Here is a 27,816-nt window from a genome sequence, read left to right as displayed (position 1 = left end):
GGGGCCAACTAGCCCACCAGGTACCTCCAGTATGCGCCAGGGAGCTGCGTTGCAGAGAGGTGTTCAGAGGTCACGCCCCTTTTTACAACACTCTGCAATGCAGCTCCGTGGCGCTTACTGGAGGTACTTGGTGGGCTAGTTGGCCCCTAGGGGACCTCTGGATTGAAGAGGAATTAATTCCCCAGCTTAAAACGCACCACAGGATGTGTTTGCACACATATCACCTCAGGCCCCGCCCCCTACCTTCACCACTGTGCAAACGCACTCCGTGGCGTGTTTTAAGTTGGGGGATTAAGTCCCCTTGAATCCTGAGGTCCCCTGGCGGCCAACTAGCCCAGCAGGTACCTCCAATAAGCGCCACGGAGCTGCGTTGCAGAGAGGTGCAAAAAGGGGCGTGGCCCCATTACACATGTCTGCAACGCAGACCCCTGGCGCTTACTGGAGGTTTCTAATTTATTGGCCCTGGGGACCCCATCCCCAGGGCCTGCCCCAATTGTTTTTATTTTTCTTTAAATCGGGAAAGGGGCCGCGTGGCCCCTCTCCCGAGGCCATATTTTGCCCCGGGGACCCCTTCCCCCAGGGCATGGCCAACTATTTTTTGCTTTTTATGGAGGGGGCTGCATAGCCCTCCTCCTCTGGCCACTTTCAGGCCCCGGGGACCCCATCCCCCAGGGCCGGCCATTGATTTTTTTTTTTTAATAAATGGGGAAGGGGAGGGCGCTTGGCCCCCCTCCTGGGCCACTTATGGCCCCGGGGACCCCATCCCCCGGGGCCTGGCCACCTCGTTGGGGACCGTGGGGGGTCCCAATCCCAGCCGGCACCCCGCTTCCGGCATTGCTTTTCCACATGGGGAGCAACTAATATGCTACTCCCCATGTGGAAAAGCAATCTGCTTTGCTTCATTGAAGCGAGAGCAGGTTTCCCTGCTCTCGCTTCAATGAAGCAAAGCAGTTTGTAATGGCTGGGTGGGAGCCGCGAGGCTTCCGCCCTGCCATTACAAACAGCAGTGTCCCGGGGATGGGCACCCCGGGACACTGCAGGAGCAGGCCATGGGTGTGGCGGTCCCCAGGGCCTGTACCAGGCTCCAGGAGGGGGGACGTACGGCCCCCATTACACATATTAAAGTTGCCCCAGGGGTGGAAGTCCCCGGGGCTGGGGGGCCTGAGAGCCCCCCACCCATTTTAAAATTGCCCCGGGGGTGGCGGTCCCTGGGGCTGGGGGGCCTGTGAGCCCCCCCACCCATTGTTAAGAAGCCCTGGGGGGTAGTGGTCCCCGGGGCTGCAAAGGGGGCCGTGAGCCCCCCGCCTATTTTATGTGTGTGCCCCGGGGGTGGGGGTCCCCGGGGCTGCGGGGGGCCATGAGCCCCCCGCATATACAATGTTTGAGCCCCGGGGGTGGCGGTCCCCGGGGCAGTGTGGGGGAGATTGGGACCCCCACACTTTCTTTTTAGTTATGCCCCAGGGGGCAAATTAGCATATTCAGCGCAGGAGCCTGTGCTGAATTTTTTTACAATTTTCGGCCGAAATTCACGCTGGGTGCGCGAATCTCGCGGAGTTGTTTTTAAAAAAAATATTTTTTTTGGCCCTGGGGGTCCTTGTGGGACCCCCTGAGCAGGCCAAGGGGATCAGGGTGCTTCTACCCTGCCCCCTTGTCGCGAATTGCGCCTTTTTTTTGGTTTTCTTGTACCTCGGTTCTACCGAGGCACAAGATGGCTGCCAACACTTCCTGATTCAGAGTGTTGGAAGCCAATTAGCATACAGCTCGTGCTCGGGAGGGTGCGGGGAGGGTGCGCGGATCCTCCGAGGCTATAGATATATATGTACTTTTAACTCTAATTTTCTCAGGAACAACTGAACGGATTTACACCATTTAAGCAAAAGGCACGAGTCTGAACTGAGGATTACCTCTTTACCAAATTTGGTGTAATTCCGTTCAGCAGTTCGGGCTGTAGCTGCGTCAAAATGTCCTATGAGAAAATGCATGGGGAAAATGCGTTTTTGGACCCCCCTTTTTTCTCGGCCCCTGCTTGACGAATCACCGTGAAATTTTCAGGATAGGAGTGGACCGGAGGTGGCCAAAAGTTTGGAAAATTTTGCGAAGATTCGTCAATCGGCGCCAACGTTATTCCAAATAGAATGTTGCGGATTTCCTATGGAAAATAGGTCCTAACTATATCTACCTACTGGCGACCACCAGTAGGTAATATATATATATATATATATATATATATATATATATATATATATATATATATATATATATATATATATATATATATATATATATATATATGTTCGAAAAAACGAAGTTCCACTCGAGCTCTCGGGGGCATGTGCACAGAAATAGCAGACTTAGATCCAAAAGTAAAGGGGGTTTATTACATCATAGACCCGCCGTGACGCGTTTCGCCACTTTCGTGGCTTGTTCACACAATGTTGTACATACAAATGACACCATTACATACTTTTCGACTATCATGGAAAGAGAAAGAGGCTCTCACTTTTGATGTTGCATTGCATTGTAAACATGGAAGCAGTACGAGCGCCATCTTTGCCTGTCTATTCCGTTATAACATTTAGATAATAGTACTGTCCCTCGTTCTAGATGGCGCACTTGGGAAATTATAACTGCACAAAAATGTTAAATAAAGGATACTCGAAATTACCAGTACCATTTTGCTCCGCCGGTCTCGAGCCACCCCCTAAAGATTGAGGACACCAGGAAGGAGGATCTCGGCTTGAATATATATATATATATATATATATCCTACTGGCGGTCGCCAGTAGGTAGTTATAGTTAGGACCACGTTTCCATAGGAAATCCGCAACATTCTATTTTGAATAACTTTGGCGCCGGTCGACGAATCCTCGCGAATTTTTCAAAATAGGTGGGACGCTCCGCTCCTACCCTGAAAGTCTCGGGGGGATTCGTCAAGCGGGGGCTGAGATAAAAGGGGGGTCCCAAAACGCGTTTTTCCCATGCATTTTTCCATAGGACATTTAGACAGGGCTACAGCCCGAACGGCTGAACAGAATTACTAGAAATTTGGCAGAGAGGTAGTCCTCAGGTCAAGGAAGTGCCTTTTGTAGGTTTGGTGTAAATCTGTTCAGTAGATTCTGAGAAAATAGCCTTTAAATCAATATATATATCTGAGCCAGCTTACGGTGCGCTTACGGTACGCTTACCGTACGCGTACGGTGGCGTGCGCGAGCGCGATTCTGATTGGCTCTTAGATCTTAGTAAACATTCGAATCGGCCGAAACCAGGAAGCGGCGGCCGCCATTTTCTCTCTCGCACTGAGAGTGATTTTTAAAATATAAAGCCCAAAAACATGTAAAGGGGCTGTTTAGACAGCTCCCACACACATAGCCATGTTGAGGGAGTCCCCAAAGATCCCCCAAGGCCAAAAACGGAATTTTTATTTTTTCGGCAATTTCGCCGATTACGCTTACCGTACGCGTACGGTAAAAAATTCAAAAAAAAAATAATTATCCACACTTTCTCCTCCCCGTGTGCAATTGGTGCCGGAAGGGCACCAATTGTGCATGGCTTATTACGTTTGAGATAAACTAAAATATTTAAAAAATAAAAATAAAAAATAAAATTATCCCCACTCCCTCCACCCCGTGTGCAAATGGTGCCCGAAGGGCACCATTTGTGCATGGCTTATAAAATATACGAAAAATTAAAATATTACCTTTCAAAACGAAGTGCATCATATGTACTCCATGTGCGCACGGTGCGCGAAGCGCATCGTGCGTACATGGCCCATCTAGCGTAACGTGGGCACGCGGTGCGCGTAGCGCACCGCGTGCCCACCGTGCGTGCACGGCACTAACTGCGTAAAGTGGGCGCGCGGTGCCGATTGGAGAAGATAATTTGACAAATCGGGACTCTTTCCCCCTACGTCTGCACGCTGTAAGCCGCCCCGTGAGCAAGGAGCAGAAGGAGCTTCGAAACGCGTTGGGGCTCAAATGAAATATTCAGCGCTGTTGCCAGTTTGTTGCCGAATAAAGGACTCTACCAAAAAGGCTGGGTTCGCCTGTTACTGTGTGCACCTTCAACTGTGGCAAACGTATGGGAACATATCACCGGCCGAGCCAGGTCGGGAAGGTAGCACCGCCATTTGAATGTATTGTGGACTGCAGGCTTCGCGATTCACGGAAACCAGATTGCAGAGTGACAGGTTCTGTGCATACATTCCACTGGCTCTGAACTGAAGGCCCTATACAAGGGCATGATATGATTTTACAGAAGGCAGAACCCAACATGGGTCTTATGGTGGTAGGAGGACTACGAGTCCCAGAAGTCTGAGGATGACGTCAGCCGATTGGAGAAGATAATTTGACAAATCGGGACTCTTTCCCCCTACGTCTGCATGCTGTAAGCCGCCCCGTGAGCAAGGAGCAGAAGGAGCTTCGAAACGCGTTGGGGCTCAAATGAAATATTCAGCGCTGTTGCCAGTTTGTTGCCGAATAAAGGACTCTACCAAAAAGGCTGGGTTCGCCTGTTACTGTGTGCACCTTCAACTGTGGCAAACGTATGGGAACATATCACCGGCCGAGCCAGGTCGGGAAGGTAGCACCGCCACTTGAATGTATTGTGGACTGCAGGCTTCGCGATTCACGGAAACCAGATTGCAGAGTGACAGGTTCTGTGCATACATTCCACTGGCTCTGAACTGAAGGCCCTATACAAGGGCATGATATGATTTTACAGAAGGCAGAACCCAATATGGGTCTTATGGTGGTAGGAGGACTACGAGTCCCAGAAGTCTGAGGATGACGTCAGCCGATTGGGGAAGATAATTTGACAAATCGGGACTCTTTCCCCCTACGTCTGCACGCTGTAAGCCGCCCCGTGAGCAAGGAGCAGAAGGAGCTTCGAAACGCGTTGGGGCTCAAATGAAATATTCAGCGCTGTTGCCAGTTTGTTGCCGAATAAAGGACTCTACCAAAAAGGCTGGGTTTGCCTGTTACTGTGTGCACCTTCAACTGTGGCAAACGTATGGGAACATATCACCGGCCAAGCCAGGTCGGGAAGGTAGCACCGCCACTTGAATGTATTGTGGACTGCAGGCTTCGCGATTCACGGAAACCAGATTGCAGAGTGACAGGTTCTGTGCATACATTCCACTGGCTCTGAACTGAAGGCCCTATACAAGGGCATGATATGATTTTACAGAAGGCAGAACCCAATATGGGTCTTATGGTGGTAGGAGGACTACGAGTCCCAGAAGTCTGAGGATGACGTCAGCCGATTGGAGAAGATAATTTGACAAATCGGGACTCTTTTCCCCCTACGTCTGCACGCTGTAAGCCGCCCCGTGAGCAAGGAGCAGAAGGAGCTTCGAAACGCGTTGGGGCTCAAATGAAATATTCAGCGCTGTTGCCAGTTTGTTGCCGAATAAAGGACTCTACCAAAAAGGCTGGGTTCGCCTGTTACTGTGTGCACCTTCAACTGTGGCAAACGTATGGGAACATATCACCGGCCGAGCCAGGTCGGGAAGGTAGCACCGCCACTTGAATGTATTGTGGACTGCAGGCTTCGCGATTCACGGAAACCAGATTGCAGAGTGACAGGTTCTGTGCATACATTCCACTGGCTCTGAACTGAAGGCCCTATACAAGGGCATGATATGATTTTACAGAAGGCAGAACCCAATATGGGTCTTATGGTGGTAGGAGGACTACGAGTCCCAGAAGTCTGAGGATGACGTCAGCCGATTGGAGAAGATAATTTGACAAATCGGGACTCTTTCCCCCTACGTCTGCACGCTGTAAGCCGCCCCGTGAGCAAGGAGCAGAAGGAGCTTCGAAACGCGTTGGGGCTCAAATGAAATATTCAGCGCTGTTGCCAGTTTGTTGCCGAATAAAGGACTCTACCAAAAAGGCTGGGTTCGCCTGTTACTGTGTGCACCTTCAACTGTGGCAAACGTATGGGAACATATCACCGGCCGAGCCAGGTCGGGAAGGTAGCACCGCCACTTGAATGTATTGTGGACTGCAGGCTTCGCGATTCACGGAAACCAGATTGCAGAGTGACAGGTTCTGTGCATACATTCCACTGGCTCTGAACTGAAGGCCCTATACAAGGGCATGATATGATTTTACAGAAGGCAGAACCCAATATGGGTCTTATGGTGGTAGGAGGACTACGAGTCCCAGAAGTCTGAGGATGACGTCAGCCGATTGGGGAAGATAATTTGACAAATCGGGACTCTTTCCCCCTACGTCTGCACGCTGTAAGCCGCCCCGTGAGCAAGGAGCAGAAGGAGCTTCGAAACGCGTTGGGGCTCAAATGAAATATTCAGCGCTGTTGCCAGTTTGTTGCCGAATAAAGGACTCTACCAAAAAGGCTGGGTTCGCCTGTTACTGTGTGCACCTTCAACTGTGGCAAACGTATGGGAACATATCACCGGCCAAGCCAGGTCGGGAAGGTAGCACCGCCACTTGAATGTATTGTGGACTGCAGGCTTCGCGATTCACGGAAACCAGATTGCAGAGTGACAGGTTCTGTGCATACATTCCACTGGCTCTGAACTGAAGGCCCTATACAAGGGCATGATATGATTTTACAGAAGGCAGAACCCAATATGGGTCTTATGGTGGTAGGAGGACTACGAGTCCCAGAAGTCTGAGGATGACGTCAGCCGATTGGAGAAGATAATTTGACAAATCGGGACTCTTTTCCCCCTTCGTCTGCACGCTGTAAGCCGCCCCGTGAGCAAGGAGCAGAAGGAGCTTCGAAACGCGTTGGGGCTCAAATGAAATATTCAGCGCTGTTGCCAGTTTGTTGCCGAATAAAGGACTCTACCAAAAAGGCTGGGTTCGCCTGTTACTGTGTGCACCTTCAACTGTGGCAAACGTATGGGAACATATCACCGGCCGAGCCAGGTCGGGAAGGTAGCACCGCCACTTGAATGTATTGTGGACTGCAGGCTTCGCGATTCACGGAAACCAGATTGCAGAGTGACAGGTTCTGTGCATACATTCCACTGGCTCTGAACTGAAGGCCCTATACAAGGGCATGATATGATTTTACAGAAGGCAGAACCCAATATGGGTCTTATGGTGGTAGGAGGACTACGAGTCCCAGAAGTCTGAGGATGACGTCAGCCGATTGGAGAAGATAATTTGACAAATCGGGACTCTTTCCCCCTACGTCTGCACGCTGTAAGCCGCCCCGTGAGCAAGGAGCAGAAGGAGCTTCGAAACGCGTTGGGGCTCAAATGAAATATTCAGCGCTGTTGCCAGTTTGTTGCCGAATAAAGGACTCTACCAAAAAGGCTGGGTTCGCCTGTTACTGTGTGCACCTTCAACTTTGGCAAACGTTTGGGAACATATCACCGGCCGAGCCAGGTCGGGAAGGTAGCACCGCCACTTGAATGTAATGTGGACTGCAGGCTTCGTGATTCACGGAAACCAGATTGCAGAGTGACAGGTTCTGTGCATACATTCCACTGGCTCTGAACTGAAGGCCCTATGCAAGGGCATGATATGATTTTACAGAAGGCAGAACCCAATATGGGTCTTATGGTGGTAGGAGGACTACGAGTCCCAGAAGTCTGAGGATGTCGTCAGCCGATTGGAGAAGAAAATTTGACAAATCGGGACTCTTTCCCCCTAATTCTGCACGCTGTAAGCCGCCCCGTGAGCAAGGAGCAGAAGGAGCTTCGAAACGCGTTGGGGCTCAAATGAAATATTCAGCGCTGTTGCCAGTTTGTTGCCGAATAAAGGACTCTACCAAAAAGGCTGGGTTCGCCTGTTACTGTGTGCACCTTCAACTGTGGCAAACGTATGGGAATATATATATATATATATATATTCACTGAAAAAACCATAGGTTTCACACATGTTATAGTTAGCGGAAATTTTACTGATAAAAAACCAATGAAATTCCCCCGTTATAGTTAGTGCAGGCAACTATAACTCACGCGACCGCAATCCTCTGCTGATGCTAATACTGTATTTAGACACTTATTTGCCCATGTCTTCTTCCATACATTTTTAGCTATACATATATTACAAATATTTTTTTTTCATAAAGACACATATGTCATCAGCAGAAGATTGCGGTCGCGTGAGTTATAGTTGCCTGCACTAACTATAACGGGGGAATTTCATTGGTTTTTTATCAGTAAAATTTCCGCTAACTATAACATGTGTGAAACCTATGGTTTTTTCAGTGAATTTGCAAGGTTTTTTAAATGCTAATTCCTAACTATAACGTGTGTGAAACCTATGGTTTTTTCAGTGAATATATATATATATATATATATATATATATATATATATATATATATATATATATATATATATATATATATATATATATATATATATATATTATCTACTGGCGGTCGCCAGTAGATATTTATAGTTAGGACCGTGTTTCCATAGGAAATCCGCAACATTCTATTTTGAATAACTTTGGCGCCGATTGACGAATCCTCGCGAAATTTTCAAAATAGGTGGGGCGCTCCGCTCCGCTCCTTCCCTGAAAGTCTCGGGGGGATTCATCAAGCGGGGGCTGAGAAAAAGGGGGGTCCCAAAACGCGGTTTCCCCATGCATTTTTCCATAGGACCTTTAGTCCAAGCTGCAGCCCGAACGGCTGAACAGAATTACTTGAAATTTGGCAGAGAGGTAGTCCTCAGGTCAGGGATGTGCCTTTTGCAGGTCTGATGTAAATCTGTTCAGTATTTCCAGAGAAAATAGCATTTAAATCAATATATATATCTATGGGCGCGCTCCGAGCGCGTACCGTAAGCTTACCGTACGCGCACGCTGCCGTGCGCGAGCGCGATTCTGATTGGTTGTTAGATCTTAGTAAACATTCGAATCGGTCGAAACCAGGAAGAGTCGGCCGCCATTTTGTCTCTCGCAGTCTGAGGGGGTGAAAAACAAAGGTGGATAACGTGAAAAGGGGGCAGGCTGGACAGTTCCTGACCCCCTAGCCTTGGTCAGGGGGTCCCAGAAGGACCCCCAAGGGCAAAAATATATTTTAATTCTTTTACGAAAAATCGCCGAATGCGTGTAGCGTACGCGCACGGTAGAAACGGAAAAATTCCGCGAACTACGTAACGTGGGTGCGCGGTGCGCGAAGCGCACCGCGTGCCTACAGTGCGCGCACAATGCGCGAAGCGCACCGTGCGCGCACGGTACGCGCACGGTGAAAAAACTTTAAATAAATAAATAAATAAATAAATACATAAATTAGCATTTAAAAAACCGTACAAATTCACTGAAAAAACCATAGGTTTCACACACGTTATAGTTAGGAATTAGCATTTAAAAAACCTTGCAAATTCACTTAAAAAACCATAGGTTTCACACATGTTATAGTTAGCTGGGCATTTCACTCGTGAAAAACCAATGAAATTCCCCCGTTATAGTTAGGGCAGATAACTATAACTCGCGCGCCCGCAATCCAGTGCTCATGACGTCACATATTACATCACTCATGACATGGTCAGTGGCATTACTCATGACATCACCGATGACATCATCCTTGTGATAGAGTGGCGGTCGCGCGAGTTATAATTATCTGCCCTAACTATAACGGGGGAATTTCATTGGTTTTTCACGAGTGAAATGCCCAGCTAACTATAACATGTGTGAAACCTATGTTTTTTTAAGTGAATTTGCAAGGTTTTTTAAATGCTAATTCCTAACTATAACGTGTGTGAAACCTATGGTTTTTTCAGTGAATATATATATATATATATATATATATATATATATATATATATATATGTATATATAATGTGATCAAGCCCACTTGTTGGGCGAAACGCATCATGCTGCCATGCCAAAGCGTCTATTTGCCTAAAAAATAAAAGAAGAAAACCACGCACCTACCTTGGAGTCCGTGTCCCGATTTTTTGCCTTTTTGAATTGGAGGTGACAATAGTGGGAACTCTGGTGTTTGTTCGTATATATATATGTATATAAAAGCTCCACAATTCCCTCGTTTTGTAGAAGGAAAAACAGCACTCACGGGACTTTGTTACAGCAATGGTTTATTTGTTAAACCGAAAACAGACGCGTTTCAGAATAGATCCTTCATCAGTGTTTACAGTACGCGCTGTGAGGCGCCATTTTAAAGCATCAAGTCAATTATCATCGAAACAGACAAGGGCTGGTGACGCGCCATATTGCGAGCGCCATCTTGGAGAGGTTGTTATTACATTGCCTACTATGTCACAAACAGTCAATATATCTTATAAAACAAAGAATATTCATTGAAAATTCATCAAAAGTTCATTTGGTCATATGTTGTTGCTGTTATAGTGATCATAAATCCAATTACAATCTCGCCGTGTATCGGCCACTTGCAACCTGTTATCCCAGGTTGCAAATCTCCCATGTCAGTTATTATTATTGCCGTGTATCGGCTAATGCTGCGAATGTCAATTTCATGATTTCAGTCAATGACAGTGTGACAGATCCCAAAAGAAAAATATTTGTTTAAACAAAGATTATTCTATTAACAAAAGTTTAATTTCATTAGTCAGTAAGTAGCATTAGTTGCCCAGATGAACCGTTAACTCTTCTCCACCATTTAATCCATTAGGGGATTTTGATTGGAGATCTATAATGTATCGAGATTCCAATCTTCTCAATTTCAATACTCTATCTCCTCCCCTGATGTCAATTCGTACACAGTCGATGCTAAAGTATTGCAACAGATACCTGTCGCTTTTATGTTTAAGGGCAAAGTGGCGTGCTACAGGATAGTTAAAATCTTTTTTTGTGATCGCACGCATATGTTCCAGCACTCTCAGTTTCACGCAATGTATGGTACTCCCTATATACCTAAGTCCACAGGGACATTTTAGACAATAAACTGCATGTGTGGTATGGCATGTCATGAATTTATTTATCCTTTTTGCTGCTCTTAAGCCCTTTATTTCATAAGTTAACACCCTTTTGCTAAAGGCACATGCCTTACATTTTCCACAGGGGTAGCATCCTCTCATTTCATTTAGAGTTCCCTGTCTTAATGTTATAGCATCTAGATGACTATGTACGAGGCTATCTCTGAGAGACCGTGCCTTTTTGTAGGTAATTAAAGGTGCCGCTGCAATATCAGCGCCAATAATGGCGTCAGTTTTCAATACATGCCAGTTTTTTCTCATATCCTTCTCAGACTATCTGCATCCTCCGAAAAAGTAGTTATCATTCGGAATTTACCGGTTTCCTCCTTACGATCTTTTTGTTTAAGTAAATCTTTTCTGGGTAACTGTTCTACCCTTCTGAGAGTGTTCTCTAGGAGACCTGGATTGTAACCTCTCACTATGAATCTATTCAGACTTGCTTTAGCTGCCAAATCAAAGTCACTTTCTTTTGAGCAGTTACGTTTCAATCTGAGGAATTCCCCATACGGAATGCTATTTTTTAATTTTTGGGGATGACTACTAGCAGCATGTAAAGTACTATTTCCGGCGGTAGGTTTCCTGTATAGAGCTGTTGTGATTCTGCCTTCCTGTATCTCAACTTTTAGGTCCAGATAGTTTACTGCCACTTAACTTATCTCCCCCGAAAATTGTAGGTTGACCTCGTTTTTATTAAGATGTTTGATGTATTCCTCAGCTTGATTAACGGAACCATTCCATACTAGGAAGGGGTCGTCAGTGTATCTGTACCATGATACTACATTATTAGTCCACTCTACATTGGCCGCAGACCATGCCACCTGCTCCTCCCACCAGCCCACGAACAAGTTTGCGTAGCTGGGGGCGAAGCAGGTGCCCATCGCGGTACCTGAGATTTGTCTGAAGAGATCTCCCTGGAAAATAAAGATGTTATTAAACAAACAAAATTCAATTAACTCCAATAGCATCTCATTATGGGTACGGAATTTCAATGCCCGTTTTTGAAGGAAATATCTCACTGCATTTAGACCCTGTCTATGGTTGATACAAGTGTATAGACTCGTAATGTCAAGGACAATCAGACAGTAAGATGGTTGCCAAGTGAGATTCTCAATATGTCTGATAAAGTCTGTAGTGTCTTTAATATATGACTTCAACTCGAGTACAGCCTCAAATAAAAAATGGTCTAGGAACCTAGAAAGATTTTCTGTTAGACACCCCATGGAAGAAACAATTGGTCTCCCAGGTGGTTGATTTTTATCCTTATGTAGTTTAGGTAAGCGATAGAATGTGGGTAAAATGGGGTTGTTAGTTCTCAGATATAAGTACTCATCAAAGTCCAACATTGATTGCTCATACCATTTTGTTATTAAGGTGTGTAATTGCTGTATGCTTTCTTGATATTTCGCAGACGTTGTCAATTCATAACAGTTCTTATTTCCCAATTGACATAGAGCTTCTGCTACATACATTTCTCGTGGGATCAAAACAATATTACCTCCCTTATCCGAGGGTTTGCAGATAATTGACTTATCTTGTTCAAGATCTTTTATTGCAAGTTTCTGCACTTTTGTTAAATTGTCTCTTTTTTTATAAGTCTTTCCATTATTGTTTTCTCGGAACTTGATCAGTTCCTTGATGACTGTTTCAGAAAAAGTGTCTATGGCATCAAAAGGCATCTGTGGTAGAAACTGTGAGGGTAATTTCATGCCACTTTTCGGTGCTTCTTGTTCTATGCCAACACGTTTTATCCTTTGACTCATGGTGACCGTGGACTGTAGTTCTTCAATTGTCCCTTCTTGATGCAGATCCTCTAGGATTTCCAACGCAATCAGGTCATTACCAACCAACAAGTCAGTGTTGTTCTGTAACTTGAGCATTTTCGTTTCTTTAGGTGTTGACATGGGAGATTTGCAACCTGGGATAACAGGTTGCAAGTGGCCGATACACGGCGAGATTGTAATTGGATTTATGATCACTATAACAGCAACAACATATGACCAAATGAACTTTTGATGAATTTTCAATGAATATTCTTTGTTTTATAAGATATATTGACTGTTTGTGACATAGTAGGCAATGTAATAACAACCTCTCCAAGATGGCGCTCGCAATATGGCACATCGCCAGCCCTTGTCTGTTTCGATGATAATTGACTTGATGCTTTAAAATGGCGCCTCACAGCGCGTACTGTAAACACTGATGAAGGATCAATTCTGAAACGCGTCTGTTTTCGGTTTAACAAATAAACCATTGCTGTAACGAAGTCCCGTGAGTGCTGTTTTTCCTTCTACAAAACGAGGGAATTGTGGAGCTTTTATATTGTGCGGTGCACCGCCGCATTCTGGCACCCGCCCCCTTGAGTGACTCGCATTTCGGTGCATTGGTTATATATATATATATATATATATAACCAAACTCCTCCAACTCGCAGGGAAAGGAAGTGCACGTGGGACTCCAGAGAACAGCAAATAGTCCTTTTATTAGGCGCAGACGAGTTTCGTTTTTATGCAAAACATCTTCAGTCTCGCCAGGAATAGTGCAGGTGCCTCTCCCGCCCTCCCTTTCAAGCAACATGCCTCGCTGTGATTGGTCGGAGGCAGTACTGGCGTTTATGGCACCGGAGGATAGCAAAACAAGGAGTCCGGTTTTGCAAGGAGCAGACACCATGCGTCAGTACTAGCCCAAGTGGGCGGTGTCTGCTCCCTTCCCTCCAATGTCCACCAAGTTCTTTCAGGCGGGTGGATTTTTGCGGTTCGTTGTGTCCCTCACCCCCCCGCTTGTGATACCAGCAGGTAAGCGGCGTGTCCTGGCATACCACAGCACTTGTAGTCATCACACAGTTTGCCACCAAAATACAGGACTCCCAAAGGGGTGGGCGCTTCAAGGGATGTTCATGGCAGCATTCCAACACATGTAGAAACAAAATCCCCCGACTCGCAGGGAAAGGACGCGCACGCTGGACTCCAGAGAACAGCAAATATTCCTTTTATTAGGCGCAGACGCATTTCGTTTTTATGCAAAACTTCTACAGTGTCGCCAGGAATAGTGCAGGTGCCTCTCTCGCCCTCCCTTTCAAGCAACATGCCTCGCTGCGATTGGTCGGAAGCAGTGCTGGCGTTTATGGCACTGGATGATAGCAAAACCAGCAGTCCGGTTTTGCAAGGAGCAGACACCATGCGTCAGTACTAGCCCAAGTGGACGGTGTCTGCTCCCTTCCCTCCAATGTCTACCAAGTTCTTTCAGGCTGGTGGATTTTTGCGATTCGTTGTGTCCCTCACCCCGCCGCTTGTGATCCCAGCAGGTAAGCGGCGTGTCCTGGCATACCACAGCACTTGTAGTCATCACACAGTTTGCAACCAAAATACAGGACTCCCAAGGGGGTGTGCGCTTCAAGGGATGTTCGAGGCAGCATCCCAACACATGTGGAACCAAACTCCCCCGACTCGCAGGGGATGGAAGCGCACGCGGGACTCCATAGAACAGCAAAAATTCCTTTTATTAGGCGCAGGCGCGTTTCGTTTTTTTGCAAAACTTCTTCAGTGTCGCCAGGAATAGTGCAGGTGCCTCTCCCGCCCTCCCTTTCAAGCAACATGCCTCGCTGCAGTTGGTCAGAGGCAGTGCTGGCGTTTATGGCACCAGATGATAGCAAAACAAGGAGTCTGGTTTCGCAAGGAGCAGACACAATGCGTCAGTACTAGCCCAAGTGGTCGGTGTCTGCTCCCTTCCCTCCAATGTCCACCAAGTTCTTTCAGGCGGGTGGATTTTTGTGGTTCGTTGTGTCCCTCACCCCACCGCTTGTGATCCCAGCAGGTAAGCGGCGTGTCCTGGCATACCACAGCACTTGTAGTCATCACACAGTTTGCAACCAAAATACAGGACTCCCAAGGGGGTGGGTGCTTCAAGGGATGTTTGTGGCAGCATCTCAACATGTGTAGAACCAAACTCCCCCAACTCGCAAGGGAAGGAAGCGCACGCGGGACTCCAGAGAACAGCAAAAATTCCTTTTATTAGGCACAGATGCGTTTCGTTTTTATGCAAAACTTCTTCAGTGTCGCCAGGTATAGTGCAGGTGCCTCTCCCGCCCTCCCGCCCTCCCTTTCAAGCAACATGCCTCGCTGCGGTTGGTCGGAGGCAGTGCTGGCGTTTATGGCACCGGAGTATAGCAAAACCAGGAGCCCGGTTTCGCAAGGAGCAGACACCATGTGTTAGTACTAACCCAAGTGGGCGGTGTCTGCTCCCTTCCCTCCAATGTTCACCAAATTCTTTCAGGCGAGCGGATTTTTGCGGTTCGTTGTGTCCTTCACCCCGCCGCTTGTGATCCCAGCAGGTAAGCTGCGTGTCCTGGCATACCACAGCACTTGTAGTCATCACACAGTTTGCCACCAAAATAGAGGACTCCCAAGGGGGTGCGTGCTTCAAGGGATGTTCGTGGCAGCATCCCAACACATGTAGAACCAAACTGCCCCGACTCGCAGGGGAAGGATGCGCACGCGGGACTCCATAGAACTGCAAATATTCCTTTTATTAGGTGCAGACGTGTTTCGTTTTTATGCAAAACTTCTTCAGTGTCGCCAGAAATAGTGCAGGTGCCTCTCCCGCCCTCCCTTTCAAGCAACATGCCTCGCTGTGATTGGTCGGAGACAGTGCTGGCGTTTATGGCACCAGAGGATAGCAAAACCAGGAGTCCGGTTTCGCAAGGAGCAGACACCATGCGTCAGTACTAGCCCAAGTGGGCGGTGTCAGCTCTCTTCCCTCCAATATCCACCAAGTTCTTTCAGGCGGGCGGATTTTTGCGGTTCATTGTGTCCCTCACCCCGCCGCTTGTGATCCCAGCAGGTAAGCGGCATGTCCTGGCATACCACAGCACTTGTAGTCATCACACAGTTTGCCACCAAAATACAGGACTCCCAAGGGGGTGGGCGCTTCAAGGGATGTTCGTGGCAGCATCCCAACACATGTAGAACCAAACTCCCCCTACTCGTCGGCCCCCACTTTATGAATCACCCCCGAACTTTCAACATAGGAGCTGATATGAACAAAGAATTTGTTTGCAAAATTTCATGAAGATTCATCAAACGACGTCAAAGTTATAAGCGAAACAATAAATGCTCTTCCTATGGAAACTTGGTCCTAACTATAACTACCTACTGGTGACCGCTAGTAGGTTATACATATATATCTATATATCTATATATATATATATATATATATCTATATATATTATCTACTGGCAGTCGCCAGTAGATAGTTATAGTTAGGACCGAGTCTCATTAGGAAATCTCAAAATTCTATTTTGAATAACTTTGGCGCCGGTTGGCGAATTCTCGCGAAATTTTCAAAACTAATGGGGCGCTCCATTCAGCTCCTACCCTGAAAGTCTCGGGGTGATTCGTCAAGCGGGGGCTGAGAAAAAGGGGTGGTCCCAAAACACGTTTTCCCCATGCATTTTTCCATAGGACCTTTAGTCGTAGCTACAGCTCGAACGGCTGAACAGAATTACGTGAAATTTGGCATATATATATATATATATATATATATATATATATATATATATATATATATATATATATATATATTCATATATATATATATATATATATATATATATATGTGTGTGTGTGTGTGTGTGTATGTATATTTACTGGAAAAACAAAGGATAAAGTAACGTTATAGTTAGGTGAGTATGTCAGTGACACAGCATTTTGAACTAAAAAAACACAGAAATTCACCAGTTATAGTTAGCAAGCTAACTATAACTTGCACCCCCGACATGCACTGCTTATGGCCTCACATATTACTTCAGTCATGACTTGTTCTATGACATCTTCAATGACCTCTCAGCTGACATCATTGATGACATCACTGATGTGATCATTCAATGAGTGTGCCAGTTTGTTTTATAGTTCACATGGTGGCGGATAGCTAGCATATTACTTTTCTACCTAATTTTGTACAGCCTGTGTCCAGCTAATGGGTCTAAATGTTTACAAAAAGCATGTGATCCTAATACATCATATGTGTGTATAGGTTTTGAACACATTATAAATCTTTGTAATGAAGAGTAACTCTGTGTGCAAGTGGCAGTTGACACAGGTATTTTGGTTCTACATAAAAAGTTTCCAACAGAGCAAAGATTCTACGTAGTAGATACTGAATATTGTAAGCAGTCTAGAGTTATTGGTCAGAATCATCGAAGCATGACAATTTCTACATGACATAGAAGCCTGTGGGCACCAGGTGCTCATCCATGTACACGTGTGTGTTTAGTATTGAAAGATGGGCTGTAAAGCTTTCACGACAATATGAAGGCTGCAGGTATTATCATCTTTAGCACCTCCAGACCTTGTTTATTTTAAGCAGATAGTGTATTTTTTTAGACAAGTGTTGTATAGTGTGTACACTGTTCTAAATAGATGATTTTTAAATACTCTGTGGTGTATTTTTCATCAGAGTTTCTCTGTCTGCTAACAGTGTGGTACAGAGTAAACTCTCTCCAATAGGTTCACAATGTTTACAGTACCCACTCTTCTACTCAGATCAAATTAATTTCTCAATGTAGGTTTGGTGACTGTGAGGGGTTTGATGCAGAGAAAAGCTGTTTGTATTAGGGCATTAATTTTGGAACAGACATTGAGTATCTTGAGTGAACTGGCTTCCTCTGGACAGTCGTCTGCATTTTGAACTCCATATGAAATGAGGGTTTTCCATATATCTGTGGTTGATTTTTAATGTGAACTAAACTACCCTGAAGTGTGTGGTATGGGATCAATGTTGCACATAACACGTGCTTGCTCCATCTAAGGGAGTTGTATCTGTTATGACGTTAATGATGCTTCATATTATTTTGAGCTTTTTTAACTTACTTTCAGGCCTCTAATGCCATACTAGTTTATAGAGTAATGTGAAAAAAACTGGAGCTTGGATGATGTCATCAGTGTCATAAATGATTTCATAGGACATGTCATGAGTGATGTAATATGTGAGGCCATAAGCAGTGCATGGCGGGGTCGCAAGTTATAGTTAGCTCTCTGCTAACTATAACTAGTGAAGCTCTGTGGTTCTTTTAGTTCAAAACATTAATGTTGTCACTAAATTATTCACCTAACTTTAACATTACTTTAACCTTCGTTTTTTTTCAGTGAATTTCTAAGGTGTTTCCTAAAATAAGAACAGATCTTTTTATTAATCCTAACTATAACATTACTTTAACCTCTATTTATTTGAGTGAGTTTCTAGTTTTTTTAAATGTAAAGTAATATTTTATTACCATAAGTCGCACAGGCAGCCATCCGGAGCCAGCTTTTTGTCCTGTGGCCAACCCACCTGGAGGCAGCCAACTCCCTGCAAGCAGCCAACCCCTCACCGCAAACATCATTTGGTAATGTGAGGCATGGGATTAGCCTCAGGGCCCATCTTGGAGACCCCATTCCTCAGGGCTTTATTTATTGTAAAGGAGAGAGGGGCAGCGTGGCGCTCTCCCCTAGCCTAATTTGGACCTGGGGACCCCATCCCCAGGGTTGTATTTTTTTAAAAGAAGGGGAGCAGTGGCCCCCCTCCCTGTGCCTCATTAGGTCCTGGGGACCCCAGCCTCCTGGTCTGTATCTATACTAAAAGGGGAGGTGGGCAGCGCAACCCCCTCCCTGAGCCTAATTAGGCCCTAGGGGGCCTCATCCCCTAGGGCAGTGTATATATATATCCATCACCAGGGGCCCACATTATATAAAGGTGGGTGCCCCGGTGCCTACCCAGTTCACCCACCATGCCCATTGGCTGTGGGGACATCCCAAGGTCACTGAAGAAAGTGGGGCGGATTAACACCCCACTCCATACGCATAGCATTTGAATGCATAACAATGATGCCAAAAAGTTACTCAAATTCATCACAAATGTTTATTTCTGTTTGAACCCTTCCATGTGTTACGCTGTTAATAGTTTGAAGGTCACACGTTGGACACACTATGTTCACATAAACTCCCTAATGCTGAAGATATGCCATAAAGAGCCTTGTTCTATAGCATGGATTGCTACATAGATACTATTCGATTGAATCGTTCCTGTCACCCAATGCATTTCGTGCCTTTCCTGGCACTTTGTCAGGGGTTTTCTATTTTAAAACATGACTATTAGGTTATATCTCAAGTTGACTTTCATTTACCAGATTATACAACCAATACCCTTAATGTCAAATGAACATGCTTATAGTTTAAGCTCACCCTGTCATCAACGTTTTGCCCGCAGAATTCGTAATAATAAATATTACTTAATAAATGCCCCGTCCTTTATTACGCACTCCTTTCCCGCCATTCCCCGAAACACTCTCAATTTAACAATACCCAAAAATGCTCTCAGCTCAACTCCCTTGCCAATATGACAACCATCTTATCTATCCCTAGTGTCACTCCTTTCAAAATCCATTACGCAAGCCCGTACCTCGAGTGTTCTGATGACTGCTCCCTCTCATTTTCAAACATGCACTGAATGTTAATCTCCCTCCTTCCTCCAATTATAAACACTTGTATTATGTTCCTGCCTCCTCGTGTCTTTGCCAGGTCTAAAAAACTCCTGCCAGCTCCCTGCATGCTGCGGAAGCCAGCATTGCGGACTGAGTAGCTATTTATGCTGCTACCTCTGGGCGGGAGAAAACTGTTGATCTGTTTCCCTGCCTGCATCAGTGCAGGCAGGGAAACAGATCACAAGTCTGCTCCCAGCTGGCGGGAGCTTTTTTAAAGATCTTGCCCACTGGGAGCAGACTTTGTGTTTACTCCCGTTTGGTGGGAGATAAAAAAATGCTCCTGCCAGATGGGAGCAAACACAAGTTTCCCGAACCACGGTGTTTCGGGGTGGGCTTCCCGGGGCACAGCAAGTGAGCCGGCCCAAGGGCCCTTAAAGTTTCAGAGAGGGGGGCCACGTGTCACCCTCCCCCTTTTGTATGTTTCGGCACTGGGGGATATAATGGCTCTGGGAGGCGGGCACGTGCCCCATCCCCTTAATTAAACTATGTGGCCCAGGCCACCATTTTGTTTTTGTGTTTTTCAATCCTGCGGGAGTCCCCGGGGATCACAGCAAAAGTTGCTGGTTTTCCATTTTGACCCCAGAGGGGTTCCCTCTGTATCCCCCTTAGGGGGGCAGGGTGTCCCTATCTTGCCCACTTATATCACTTTTTTTTAAAGTTCAGGACAGGGAACCAAAGTCCTGTAATGGCTGCCAGCAATATATTTCTGATGTTGCTGGGAGGCAATCAGAGCGCTTGCTCCTGCAGGAGTCTGACTCCCATGGGAGCAAATTGGCCCACTGTAAAAAGGCTCCATGTCCAATCAGAATGCTCCATTTTTAAATTGGAGTTCCCGTGAGGCTCTTGCGAGCCTTTTGTGGACCCAACCGTTCATATACACAAATATTTGGAAACCTTACTTTCTAAAAATCTTCTAAATGGATTCACATTAAATCACAAAAAGCACAATCTGTGTATCAAGATCTAGCTTCCTTACAAATTTGGAGTAATTCCGTTCTGCAGTTTTTGCAGTGAAGCTTCTTAAAGAAGTCCATGGAAAATGCACGGGAATTTTGCATTTAGAGACAACCTGTTTGTCACAACTCCTGCTTGATGGAGCTCCTTGAAACTTTCCATGCACAATCTCGGAAAGAAAGACCACTCTTTTGGAAAGTTTTGTTAGGATTCGGCAAACGGTACCAAAGTTATTAGCAACACAAAAAACTAATTTCCTATGGAAACACTGACCTAACTATAACTACCCAGTGGATATGGTTTGTTACAATCCAAGGTGGCATGGTGGGCAAAAGAACAATGGGTTGGGATACTACCCTGAGCGTATACCAGTGGTCAGACAAATTTCAAGCATTACTTCCATCATGTTTTCTGTGTTTGATGTACTGCCTTGAGTGGCAAGGGTATGCTCAAACATGGGTCTCTGAAACTTGAACACAAGCCTGGCCCTTTGGCCAAATCCACGCTGTGCACGGCCAAAGGCCTTGTGCATTGTGGGATTGCTTTACTGAGAGGGATTGGATGCAGGGACTGGCCGCAGGCCAGGCTCTGCGGTCCATTCCCCCTCACCCAGCCAAAGGCTGTGTGTCGAGCAGGGGGCTGGCTGCCTGCGGGATGTTTGATGCAGAGCCTGGCTGCATGCCAGGCCCTGCAGCAAACACCATGCTGTTCATGGTCAAAGGCCGGCTATAGGTATGATAATAAAATATGACTTTACATTAAAGAAACCATAGAACTTCACTGAAAAAACAAAGCTTAATATGATGTTATCGTTGGAACAGCAATTATATCTTACTTTACTTTAAAAAAAAGCTTAGAAATTCACTGAAAAAAACAAAAGTTAAAGAGTCTTTATAGTTAGGTGGAACTGTCACTTAAAACATATAGTTTTAAACTAACAAACACACTGAATGCACCGTTATACCTATCTCAAGTAACTATAAATCTTGCCCTAAAGCAACTATAACACACGCCCTCACTATGCACTGCTTATAATCTTACATATTACAGCACTCATTATATGTTCTATGACATCACTGATAACACCACTGCGGCATTTGAAATGACATCATCGATGACAAACTGCAATGGATGCGTGAGTTATAGTTACTTTAAGGCATGAGTTATACTTACTTGAGATAACTATAACAGGGGCATTTCAGTGGTTTTGTGAATTTAAAACAATGTTTTAAGTGACATTTTCTCCTAACTATAATGTCCTTTTAACTTTTGTTTTTTTCAGTGAATGTGTGTGTGTGTTTATATATGTATATATATATTTACATTGCTTACATTTTGAAGCATCTGTATTTCATGCTCAGAGATGGGCTTTTCCAACTGATTGTGCATATTTGTGATTTAAACAAGCAGGTTCCAACAGGCAAGGAAATATACATTCTTAGAGTCCAGAGTAATACAAACTTTTCGTATCTTGATGGAGCTCAAGATAGGGGCCCTTTGAACCTTTTAACATAATCCTGTCGCCTTACAGACATATGCCTCAACAGTTGCCGGCAAATCAATTGAGGGTTCTTCTCTGCAGCAGCCAAGAGTGCCAAAAATGTCCAAATTTGGAGTTGTGTTTAAAACTAAGGAAATATGAGTCACTAAACTGCTGCAGGTGTACCTGAGAGTATTTGCACATTCTTCTTAGGTGTTTCTCAAGAGTATTGCACATGCAAACCTTTACATTACCAACTGGTTTGTCAAACAGAGGTCAAAGTCCACCCACGACTGAAAACTATTTCCACATTCCACTCGAAGGTTTGCTACCTCATAGCAGTTATCTTTGCAGGAACAGATGTACATAGTTAGCTAATCCTCAAATTAAAGCAAATTATAACTAAGAAATAACAGGATGTAAAAAACTGCACAGCATTCCACGCCAAAGTGTGAGTAAATGCCACATATTTATTGGGTTAACTCACTAATTTCAAGGTTTTGTAGGATTCCCCTGGAACTAAAAAATTATAGGCAATGACCTGAATGTGACACATTCTGTTCTAGGGTGGGACCCAAGAAAATTGACAGGTCTTTTCGGCTGTAGACTAGCAGCCAATAAACACTCGGTTTAGGGGAATTCATAATAAACATTTCATAGTTGACGACAAAGGTAGCAAATAATCAGGGTTGATTTAGATAAATCAACAAGCTGGAATGTGGTTGGCATGGTAAACCATGAATAGGCCAACACAGGTCCCAGAGCGGAATGAAGTGAACAGTTGATCATAAGATGGGGAGCTGTGTCTGTACCTCAGCAAAACCTTAGTACTTCCTTGATTAGCAATAGACCTTAAGTGGTTGGGTTATAGTAATAGCCAGCTAGAGAGCTTGGGTGTGAAATAACCACATCCCACTGTTATGTCAATTGCAGGTTAAATGTAGCATAATTGGAAACTAGATGTGTTCCTTTGTTCTTGGTCATGATAGATTATTTGTTTTGCATGTTAAACAGAATTAACTAAAACAGTACTTGTTATTCTGCCTCTTTCATTAAATGCCCCCTGAGATTCTCTTTGCTACCAAAACCCAAAGCAGTTCTTTATAGTCAAAGATCATCCCCAGAGTGTGTGAGTGGTGATTATTGTATTACACATCCTACTGTTCTCATACATGGAATTTCCGGGGGTTGCTACAATGTTACTACAGGTGAGGCACAATTTTGCTATTTAAGTATGAACATGCCCCACCATGTCATGTGCCAATCATCAGACTGGTGAAGCTGCAGATTCAACACATGTTGCATTGTCCTTTGTGCCTCCTGCTATTAACCAAACTCCTCCTAATGAGATGAGCCAGTAGACTTTCCTGAAAGTACCAAAACTGCCTATCTATTTAAAAAAAAAAAAGAAAATTGGGTCGTATCTGATGCTGACACCAAAGTTAACACCCAGAGCCACTGGACATCCTCTGGACGGTACATCCAAAAATGATCCAAAGCCATCAGCCCACACCAGCTAATTCAGCTGCTTTCGACCCTTTTCACCTGTAAGTCTCTTATCACTGTCCTTCAAGAAAGCACCAAGTGGTTGTCTTATGCATGCAACCATGATTAAATATATACTGGCACATGCATCAAGGAAGGCTTTTGCGATTCCTTATTGTGATTATTAAGGAATCGCAATTAAGGAATCAAAAAAGCCTATGCATGTAGGAATCGCTAAAAAAATAGCGATTCCTAAACATTCCTTAAATGCAACTCGCAAATTGCGAGTTGCAAATAAGGAATGGCTTTCCATTCATTCCTATGGGCCTAGAGGGCCAAAGGAATGAATGGGAATTGCATGCACAATTTGCGAGTACCCAATTTGTACTCGCAAATTGCGCATGCAATTTCAAGGGCGTAGGGGTGTCAAAAGGACACCCTGTTGCACCCATGAAATTGATCTGTGCACACATGTTGCGCACATACATGTCCCAAGGGCATGTGTGTGTGTAACCTATAACTTTGAAAAATACACTCTAGTGCATTTTTCAAAGTTTCTGCTCTTTACCATCTGGTATAATTTCTCATTAAATAGCGGACCCAAATAGCGAAATCGCTATTTTAAAAGGCATCTTGCATTGCATTTAAGGAATCGCAATTTGCAATTCCTTAAATGCAATCGCAATTTGCGCTTTTTGCATTTGGGATGATGCATCCCAAATGCAAAAAGACTGGTCGCAAAGGGGCAGATTCTGTGAATCTGCCCATTTACGACCGGTATTTCCCTTGATGCATGTGGGCCCTACTTCTTAACACTTGCCACCAACTCCACTCGAGCCTACAACAATAGTCTGACATCAGCAGCGGCACTTTACTGACAAGCGTTACACTTTGGGTTATATTATCCTGGAAATTCTCTGAACAGCAGGGATGCCTCAAGTTTCGATAACTATTTTCAGTTTAGCCACCTGAAGCACTGACTACCTAATCTATTTAGCCCACACTTATAACATCAAACTGCTTTCTAGTCTTCTGCACTGCAAACGTGAAGCTAGAAGAATAGGTCACCTAGGCACTGTTGTACTGCAAGATGGCTGCCTCTCTGGCTGTTCAATTTACGGAGTCCTCATCGCCTTAGTTTAAAATCAGTACAATGACTGGATGTGTTTCCCAGTGCTAGACCAGACCCCAAAGGCAGAGGAGCTCTTTCCAGCCAGAAAGAGTTGGACAACTGAGCAGAAGGAAGGATTTCCCTGACGAACACCTTAGCGTTCCCTTTATCAGTATTATCTGAGACGTCTACTAAAATCTACACATCATTGCATTTGGAAAATCCTTTGGATCTCCTGACCTGGTCAATTATATTTTTCATTCAAGTAGAAACAAAACCGCATAATCCCCTCCATGCTGTTCGCCGTGCCCTCAGGTATACCGATGTGATTTACAACATCACTCTTCCTCGATTTATTTTGTAGGCTTAATAATATTTCTACTTCTGGTCCAGTTAGATGCACCAAGTAAGCGCTTTGCCCTTCAACTCAATGTTTATGTTCCGGATTTGTTGGAGAACAACAGCTATGGTGGGACTGGGCCGAGCCGCACTGCAGCGATCGTAGCCATCCTTGTATAAATTGTGTGGCATATATATATTTTTAATCACCCTTCCCCTCTCAAGCTCGCTCACAAGTTGTCATTGTTGGGGGAAGTGGGAGCAGGGCTAGTCAGAAGCCCAACCTCCTAGCATCTGAGCATCACATGACCCTCCTGTGGAAGAGCATTTCGCTTCTATGTCTTTGAAGTTAACCTTTTCACACGTGGCCGATAATAGGCACGAAGTAAGAAACTGCAGATAGGGGCAAAACACGTAACGCAAGCTTTATTCAAACAACCCAGTATAGGATATTCGTACAAATAACTCGCATTTTGAAATGCGAATATGTGTCTTCGGCAAGGTGATTTTATTGACAGTTTTATCAAGATCTTTCTAAAAGGACTATAGAAAGGGATTTTGTCCAACTTATATAGTGTGGGTCCTTGGGCTTTTAAACCTCGTGTTTAGATGGGGACATTTAAAACTATTAGAGCATTGCCTTTGTGCGAAGGAGAACCCTAATTTTAAACTGGCGATCGTTTCCTTTCCCACATAAAGCATATGCACCAGGGTCCATTGTCTTAAAGATTATTTGCTGTTTAACAATTCTTGTATTCAGTTGTTTTAGAAGAAAGTCGAAAAACGTGTTTTGCATTTTATATCGCGCTTTCTGCTGCTATGTGCTACCCATGTTGTGTTTGATAATCCCTATATGATCTTTATTGTTATTTAAAGATTTAAATAGTGGTGTTTCATTTCAGCATGGTATCGCACCCAGAAACAAAGTAGGGAAAGTTGGCTGGAGGGCAGTTGAGGGTGATTGATAAACATTGTAATAAACCTGCATGTCTCGAAGGTGATGACCCTACTTGTTATCCTGGACGGACTGTGCAAAATCCAGTTTATTTAAAAAACCACATTCCGCGTTTTAGTGTCAATTTTCATCATAATTCATTAGAATCCTATTTTAAAAAAGCTAATTACATTTAATGTGATAATTGTCAATTAATGAATCAACTATTGTTTCAAATAATAAGGACTACTAATATTTATATTGCCTAATACATTTTAAGAAATGTGTTTGAGTTCATTAAATGTCCCTGCATGAACAGTGTGTGTGTAAATGGATTTTCAGTAACAGTGGTGTATTTTTTTTTGTGTTCAGATTTTATATAGCGCTAACTCAACCCGAAGGTATTGGAGCGCTTTACGTGAGCACTGGTTACGTTGCATATTCAGGCACGGGGAGATTAAGTGATTTGCCCAGAATCACAGGATGTGGACGCGACCTCAAGGCTCGAACCCTGGTTTCCAGCACCAAAGTCGGCAGTCTAGCCGACGGGCCACATCCCCTCCCAAATGAATAATCACAGTGTTTGTGTAGTATTTGTGAATGGTAGGATGCTATAGGTGTTGATATTATGCATCTACTGACATCTCCAGTCTCTTTCCCAACTAACCCCCATAGGTGCATCCCGAGTGTTTTGTCTTGTCTTCCTCCTCCTCTTTTGTAGTTAAGAACACAGTGCAGCTAATTCTCCATAAAAAGAAACATGGGGAATAGGAGCGAAACAACAATCCTTTATAAGACCTACACGTATTATTGCCAGTTATTAGAAGTATTTCATACGCCATTGGGTGAGAAAACAATTGATGCATATGCAGCTCTAATGAAACTGTTAATCCCCTTTATTTTGCTATCTTGCTCTTTTACTCACTCAACTCCACTCCTGTCTTTTTGTCTCTAGGGTCTAATCACAAACTGCATTTTGTAGTATGTTTAGTACTACTGTGGTAGAGCTACTAGCATGCTACAACATTCTATTCAGATACCTATGTGCTAAGGTCTAAGCCTCCAACTCCATCTTTTATGTGTGGAGATATCCGCTCGACTGCAGACATCTCCGCCCGACTGCGGACATCTCCGCACATGAAAGTATACAGTTTACTGGTAAATGTGGGAGGGACAGAGGGGAGTGACTTTAAAATGGGGTATACTTTCTTGTAAAGTAGAGGGGATGAGAGAGGAGTAAAGAGGGGTTAAGAAAGGGTTAGAAAGGGGTTTAGGGAGGCGCATGCACTCACCCACTAAAGAGTGAGCCCCTCCCTATTCACAAACTGCCTTTCTTTATTTACTACACCCAAAAAGGACCCCAAACATTCATACATGTACTTCAGCTCAGAGCTGGAGTAAGTCACAACAACCCAAGGCCATTTATAGGTCCTGCAACACCTTCCCGTAGAAAATAATGGATATGAAGACTTAAGTGAAACCCCATAGGGACTTAGGCTAAAATATTTTAAACTATTTAAACTGTTTAAAAATATACTTCCATTAATGTTTACAAAAGGTCTAAACAAATATTGATTTAAAAATATTGTATTTACATTTCGTTGATATACGAATACATGTAACTTTAATATTTATAAAAAAAATGATGGTGATAGTAAACGATAATAGTAAAATATTAGTCCAGCACCTTTGGTGGCCAACCACTGGTATCACAACACACTCCAATAGAGAACATTGGGTAGACCAAATATGTTAGGTTATGTCATGTTGTTATGTTATGTGTATTTGTAAAGCGCACTACCACCCGCGAGGGTGTTCTGGTGCTGAGCAGATGTATGTTCCTTGCCTTATCTATGGTAGGTTGGTTAATTGAAAAGTCAGGTCCTCAGATTCTTGAGAAATTCAAGAAGAGAGGAGGAGACTGATGTGGAGAGGGATGTCTTTCCATGCTTTAGGAGCGATGAAAGAGAACTCTCATCCTCCTGATCAGGTTTTGTGTATGCGTGGGATGTTGATGAGTAGGTGTCATATGGAACGGAAGTGTCTGGATGTTTGCTGGAAGGAGATGCGACTTTTCAGGTAGGTGGGGCTTGTGTTATAGAGTGCCCTACATGTGTGTGT

The sequence above is a fragment of the Triturus cristatus genome, chromosome 8 (genome assembly GCF_964204655.1).
Source record: "Triturus cristatus chromosome 8, aTriCri1.1, whole genome shotgun sequence".
In the NCBI taxonomy this organism is placed as follows: domain Eukaryota; kingdom Metazoa; phylum Chordata; class Amphibia; order Caudata; family Salamandridae; genus Triturus; species Triturus cristatus.
This window is presented reverse-complemented; position numbering follows the sequence as displayed.